Genomic DNA, 6,052 nt, shown 5'->3' on the forward strand with positions numbered 1-6,052 from the left:
AAAAATAAGGTGGATCATTTTGCCATCTACTGGAGTTTTGCTGTAAATACAGCAGCAATTTAAATTATGGAGCTGAAAGCTATTTGTCATGGGTCCTGACTTGTCAGCATTTATGGAAGTGTGTGGCTAAAAGAGGAATAGAATATGTCACCACTCTGCATTTAGGTTTATAATTAGGACAAAACTGAGACCAAGCAAATGTGGTCTGTTTCACAGGACAAGTTTTAGAGAACCTTAAAGAAGATGGAAGCAATTTCAGTGGGGCAAACTACAGTGGGAAAGGGCACAAGAAGACATAGTATAACAACCAGAAAGCAGCAAGTAGCTTTGCACAGAGGCTATATTTAAAAATAAAATCATACTGCTGGCTTAGAAGAATGAAGGTATCACCTTTGCGCTTTTCTTGTCCCAAGGTGGGCAAAGAAGGGAAACTGGGAGAAGCCCAGATTCCCTCCGATAGCTTAGGGATGGAGATGGAAAAAATCATGAGGGAAATGGTGACACCATGGACACAAATAAATAGTTTTCTGGGGGTATTTTTTTCAGTCATGGGATGATCTGGGTATTAGAGTTTCTGTCATTGCTGTTTTTCTGCTCTTACCTTTCTGTGCTCACTCACAGGTTAGTCTGTCAGCTGAGAGCCAACAGCCATGACTGCTCAGCTTATAGAGAACCGCGTTTGTAAGGAGTGAACACATTATCAGTAATGCACCAGGGGAAGTTAACAAGGATGGAAGAGAGTTAAGGAAAAAAGGAGGAAGGTATGCCAAAGAACTAAAAGGAGGGCAGCTGGGGCAGACAGAGTATGTAAGATAGCTTCAGGGATGAGAAAACAATCATAAGAAGACTAAGCTATGCGAGACAGAGAAAATGGGAAAGACCTATGAGATGGGCTGAGAGAGAAAGCTGAGAGAGACAATGAGGGCAAAGAAACAGAAATAAAAATAACATGAAAGAAATCAAAAGTCTAAAAAAAAAGAAAACCAGGAAAGGAGACAAAGGAAAAGAGATAAAGAAAAGGAGAAATGTGACCTGGATGCCCATCAGATCTGATGAGCTAAAAGCCAAATGCACGAATTTAAACAGTTATGGAAGTGAGAGCTAAGAGAATATTAAGTAACAGGTTTCCTTCTGAAACTGGGCTTTTCTGCATGTAGACAATGAGCCTCCGACATTGTTTCACCGTGTAACCTTTGTGCCACCTTCCTTCTTAAAAAAAATCTGCCAGTTTTTCTTTGGCATTATCAGTAGGTGGATCATAGCCATTTTTAAATGTGATGTCAGGAGATTGTATTCACCAGTCCAGATCAGAAATAATACACAATGCTGTTCCCAAAAGGGGCTACACATGAATGTCACTAAAATGCCATCTCGTTGTTTGCTCTCTTAGCATGCTCAGTTTTTGTCTAGGAAACCTAGCAGAAATTAATATAAAGAAAAATATTTATATAACATAAGCAGTGCAGATTGGCCCAAGAAGAACTTTTTGTTTGATCTCATGTAACAGAATGGCAACAAATCAAGGGCTGCAGACAAAAGTTCAACGGTATTATATTATAGAGCTGCAAAGGTTGTCCTGGTCACTAGCCAGCAAAACAGAAGGTCAGGGAGTGTCTACACTTTTGATCAACTCATTGCCAAGGTCTGCATAATGGCCTGAGCAAGCTCGTGCTGACCTGGTGCCTTTTTTCTGTGGGAATTCACGAAGGAAGTACTCTCCAAGTTTTGAGGTTCCTTTACCTGTCAGCAGAGAGAGAGGACAAGGTGGGTTTAGATAGACTGAAGAAGAACCAGAGAATGTCCTGATCAAACTGCAGGGATTTCTGAGATACTTGTGATGCCAGGGATGGCCCAGAGACCCAGGAATGCCTGCCCAGCCGCCCTGGCCTTCCCTGCCAGTGAAACGGGGCCCGTTCTGTGAGAGCCATCAAAAGGGTTTGAGTTACCAAGCGTATTGTTTTCAATCATTTGTTCCTGAAATTATTTAAATTCTCCTCCCTTTCCTTCTTTTCCCCACATGAACTCAGCTTTGTGTATGTTCTAAGGAGCTGTTTGTTGTTTCGATCAGAGTTTTTGAGCTGGCACATATTTTCACAGTGATTAGCAATTGTTCTCATAAGAGGTTAGCATCCTTTCTCTGCTTCAGGAGGGAAGAGAATAATTCCGAGTAAATCACGGATTTGTTTCTGATTAAACTTCCTGGTCGGGGCCATTGGATGACATCTTTTCCTTTCCAGGCTCAATTAGATTCTTAAAATCTCTTACACCTGATCCATGCCATTGCTGTGAATGACAGACATGCATATTACCATTCCCGGGACTGAATTACTAGCAGCATTAAAGTTATTCAAATGTGTAAATTTGTAATTACAATGCTTAATAATAATAATAATCATCATCATCATCTCCTTGGGCTTTTTATTGTGATTATTGTTGATTTCTTCTCTCTGGTTTGCATTAACCTGTACTGTTGTGATGTGGGATCTGCAGGTAACGTAACCTTGCAGTTTTTGCAGCACTGGATCCATGCACGCACAGAGAACAAATTCAGAGTCTTAGATCTGAGGAGCACTGAAGGGCAGGGATTATGTTTTTTTCTTATGTCTTATAAAGTGCCTATATAATGTTGATAAAAAAGCCAACATAAGAGCAACTGGTATTTTTTCTCTGTTATAAATTCAACTGTAATCTAAAACTGGCCACAATAAGTATGCAACTTTCTCAGAATTTTTAAATTCATAATCATTTCTATCATTTCTATAAGTAATTCTTGTATGCGAGCACCTTATTGCACATTTTCACCTGTGCTGGTTAGTTGTCCTGGAGTATCAAGGCTGATAAGTCTCTTGTGCCCTCAATGACATTGATGTACTTTTCTAATTTTTAGTGATAATACTCATAATTTCTACATTAATTTCTATTAATGTATTGTAATTATTGCTTATGATACACTGTTGCCATAAACATTCCCGCTAATCAAAATATTTCTGTGCAAATTTTCAGAATCCTAACTTAGAGATGTGTACAACTGATACAAACATCACATGGAAATTTGTAATCATCACTCCAGTTGTGGAGGTAGCTCTTTCATTCTGCACATTTATGTACTTCAAAAATATACAGCAAATGGCAACAGCAACATTCTTCACATCTTTTATCTGAAAGTAATTACAATCCAAACCCAATTAATTAAGCCTTAGAAGATTCTACCTACCTATTTTACATATAATTTAAAATACTGACATGGCTGGCTCTTTGAAAAACCTTATACATTGATGTGTTTTTTAAATAATTAAACATGTTATGTTACTGCATAGCTGGAGAAGCAAAGGAGGAGAAATTCTTGTATTAGTTATTACCAGCATATCTTTATGATTGAGCAGTGACTATTTTGTGAAGCTATTTACTGTTCAATCCCTGCTAAATGTGTTGAGGCACAGCAGCGTTCCAGACAGAGCACACATTTCCTCCAGTTCTACCAGGGTATTTAGTAGCAGTTCAATTTCCACACGACTAACAGATTCTTACTGAGAAGCCACACTCCTGCCATTTACAGTTTAAGTCAAACAGCACAACTGACATACTCCCTTTTGCTATAATGCCTATTAATTTTACTCTGACATGTCTCTTTCCCTCTTAAGATTATTCCTTGGTAAACAGACAGGCTGCAGCACAGAGAGCAGCTCCATTTTTGAGGTACTGGTATTCAGTTTTGTAAGCGGAATGGGCACTAATCACTAACTCCTCTTTGCATGCTTCTTTGGTGGTGTGATTGCTGCTGGAGAATCCCCCCAAATCCTCAGATCAGTAGCACGTGGCCTCCTGACCCTCAGTGCATACCGCGTGAACTACATTATATTGCCTCTGGTGCACCAGGCAGTCTGTGACTTACAACACAGCATCATTTATTAGGTCTTCTGCCCTCAACTAACAAGAAATTCAGAAATAGAATAGGTTGGATTTAAAGCTGTTGGAGGGTTGCAGTCATGTGTGGTCTAAGCTGCTCCCTCAGCAAACTGACAAATTAACAAAAGTTCCAGATATGAAGCTTTTAATTCATTTTTTAATTCACCTTTTAATCCATCTTTATCTGGACTATTGGTTACTGACTTCTCTTGCCTTAAAAACTCACTTGCAAATACGGGAAGTACGCTCTCCAGAGCGTATCAGCTTAGTTCAATAAAACCTGAATGACACGACTTGTTTTGTACCAGGATGGTATTTTGTAGCTGGCATCATAATGCAATGAAAGCTTGCTGTTTGGCAGAGCCATATGCGAACACATGAGCAATGCTTCCATGAGCTATAAATAGCGTCTCTTAATCCTTGCATTGATCTTCGTGTGCTTGCTTAAGGTTCACCTACCTATATTTGTATAGATTAATGCCATTTAAAATAAAATCAGCTATGTCTCGGTATAATGTTAAGCCCTACAATTTGTTAGGATTTAACAGGCAGTTACTGAAGATAAGAGCTGTTTCCCAGACTAAAAGTGGACACATAGCCCTAATGGCCAGTTAGTCTCCCACTTTGACGCTGACCATTAATAAATAAGCATTTTTATGTCCTCCACAGTATTCTTTTGCTGGCAGACTTACAAATGCCTTCTTAGCCCTGACATCAAGACTGATCTGCCGCCATTTAGTAGAGAGAATGAAGAGAAACATCTTCCATATCATAAATACTGATTATTGATCCAGTAATGGTCTAATCGAGAAGCTGGCAACCATCAGCCCAAGCACACGGCTTGTGAGTTGTGTGTTGCCAGCCAAGGGGCCACAGAAGTGGCTCTGGTTTGCTGCTGAGGTCAGGATTCCCAGTGAGGAATCTGTTCCATGGCATAAGGCCGGTACTTGTGATTTGAGAGAGAGTCGCGCTACCTGTTTAAATATGACCATTTAGACAGAAATCATCTAGTTTCTGACACAGGAATGTTACAGTGCGGTGAAGGATCATCGGTTTTGACACCGTGCTGCTGAAGGGACTGTCTTCAGAGGAAACGTAAGATTGGAACTCTAGGAATCTCGTGTTGTCAATAAATATGATCCTCTGACAACTTCTGCATGGGAAGGAGTCTTAATTTTCATGTTTTCATTACTCCATTTTGCTTTCCTAAGCTTCACTGCGGTTTATGTAGGATATATGTGTTTTTCAATCTTATCCTGACATCTAATATTGCTAAATAGTTAAATAGTTGTATCATTTTCTGCAAGTGAGGGCATCCACGTGCCTCATGATGATGTTACCATTTATAAAATTCAGGAAAAAGAAAGAAAAAATGCTTTTGCAACATCAGGAAATGAATATAATTGAGTATGTGACAGGAAGCGGAGAGATTACACTCACGCTGGTGACAGCAGCTTCTCAACACTGCTTTCATGTAACACTTTGATTAGTAATTACGTTGTTAAAGACACTCTATTCCTACCTTCATTTTTATATTGCTGTTCTGGTACATGTGAATAGAGGGTGGTGTTACATACAGTTGAAGTCGAAGTTCTTCTTTCCCCTTCCTCCCCCACATGAACACTTACAGCTTTCAAGAAATGCAGATGTTAGTTTTTGAGGACTCCTGCTTTTAAACGGAGGGTGTTGTTTGATCAGTAAGATAGTTTGCTCTTTGACTTAATCTCTGATTTAAAGCCAAATTTTGAACTCTTTGCTGTTGGGGAAGTTGATCGGCGGTTTTGGGCTGCACTAACTGAGCAAGTTTTCCCTTTTTCTCTAGAATTGGTGTCAACTATATAAATAAAGTCAACAAGAATGCTGGGGATGTTATTTTCTTTATAAAGGCTGAGCTACACGCCAGGATATTTTGGCACAGGGAAGGAAAGTTGGAATTGGAAGGATGTGTAGCTACTAGAAATAAAGATTTCTGATATGGAAAGCGTGGAATAATGGAATCCACTTGTTCCACACTATCATGGGTGGACTTGGGGGCCGCCTCCGTCAGGAAATGGAGAGGAACGATGGAGCTGGAAGGCTCGCTAGTGCTTCTTTCACAGGGCGAGAGATGGAAATGAAAGGAAAAAACGTGCCCTTTTGAACAAAC

Source organism: Nipponia nippon, unplaced genomic scaffold, assembly GCF_047370975.1.
Source record: "Nipponia nippon isolate SJK-2023a ecotype South Korea unplaced genomic scaffold, ASM4737097v1 scaffold_9, whole genome shotgun sequence".
Lineage (NCBI taxonomy): Eukaryota > Metazoa > Chordata > Aves > Pelecaniformes > Threskiornithidae > Nipponia > Nipponia nippon.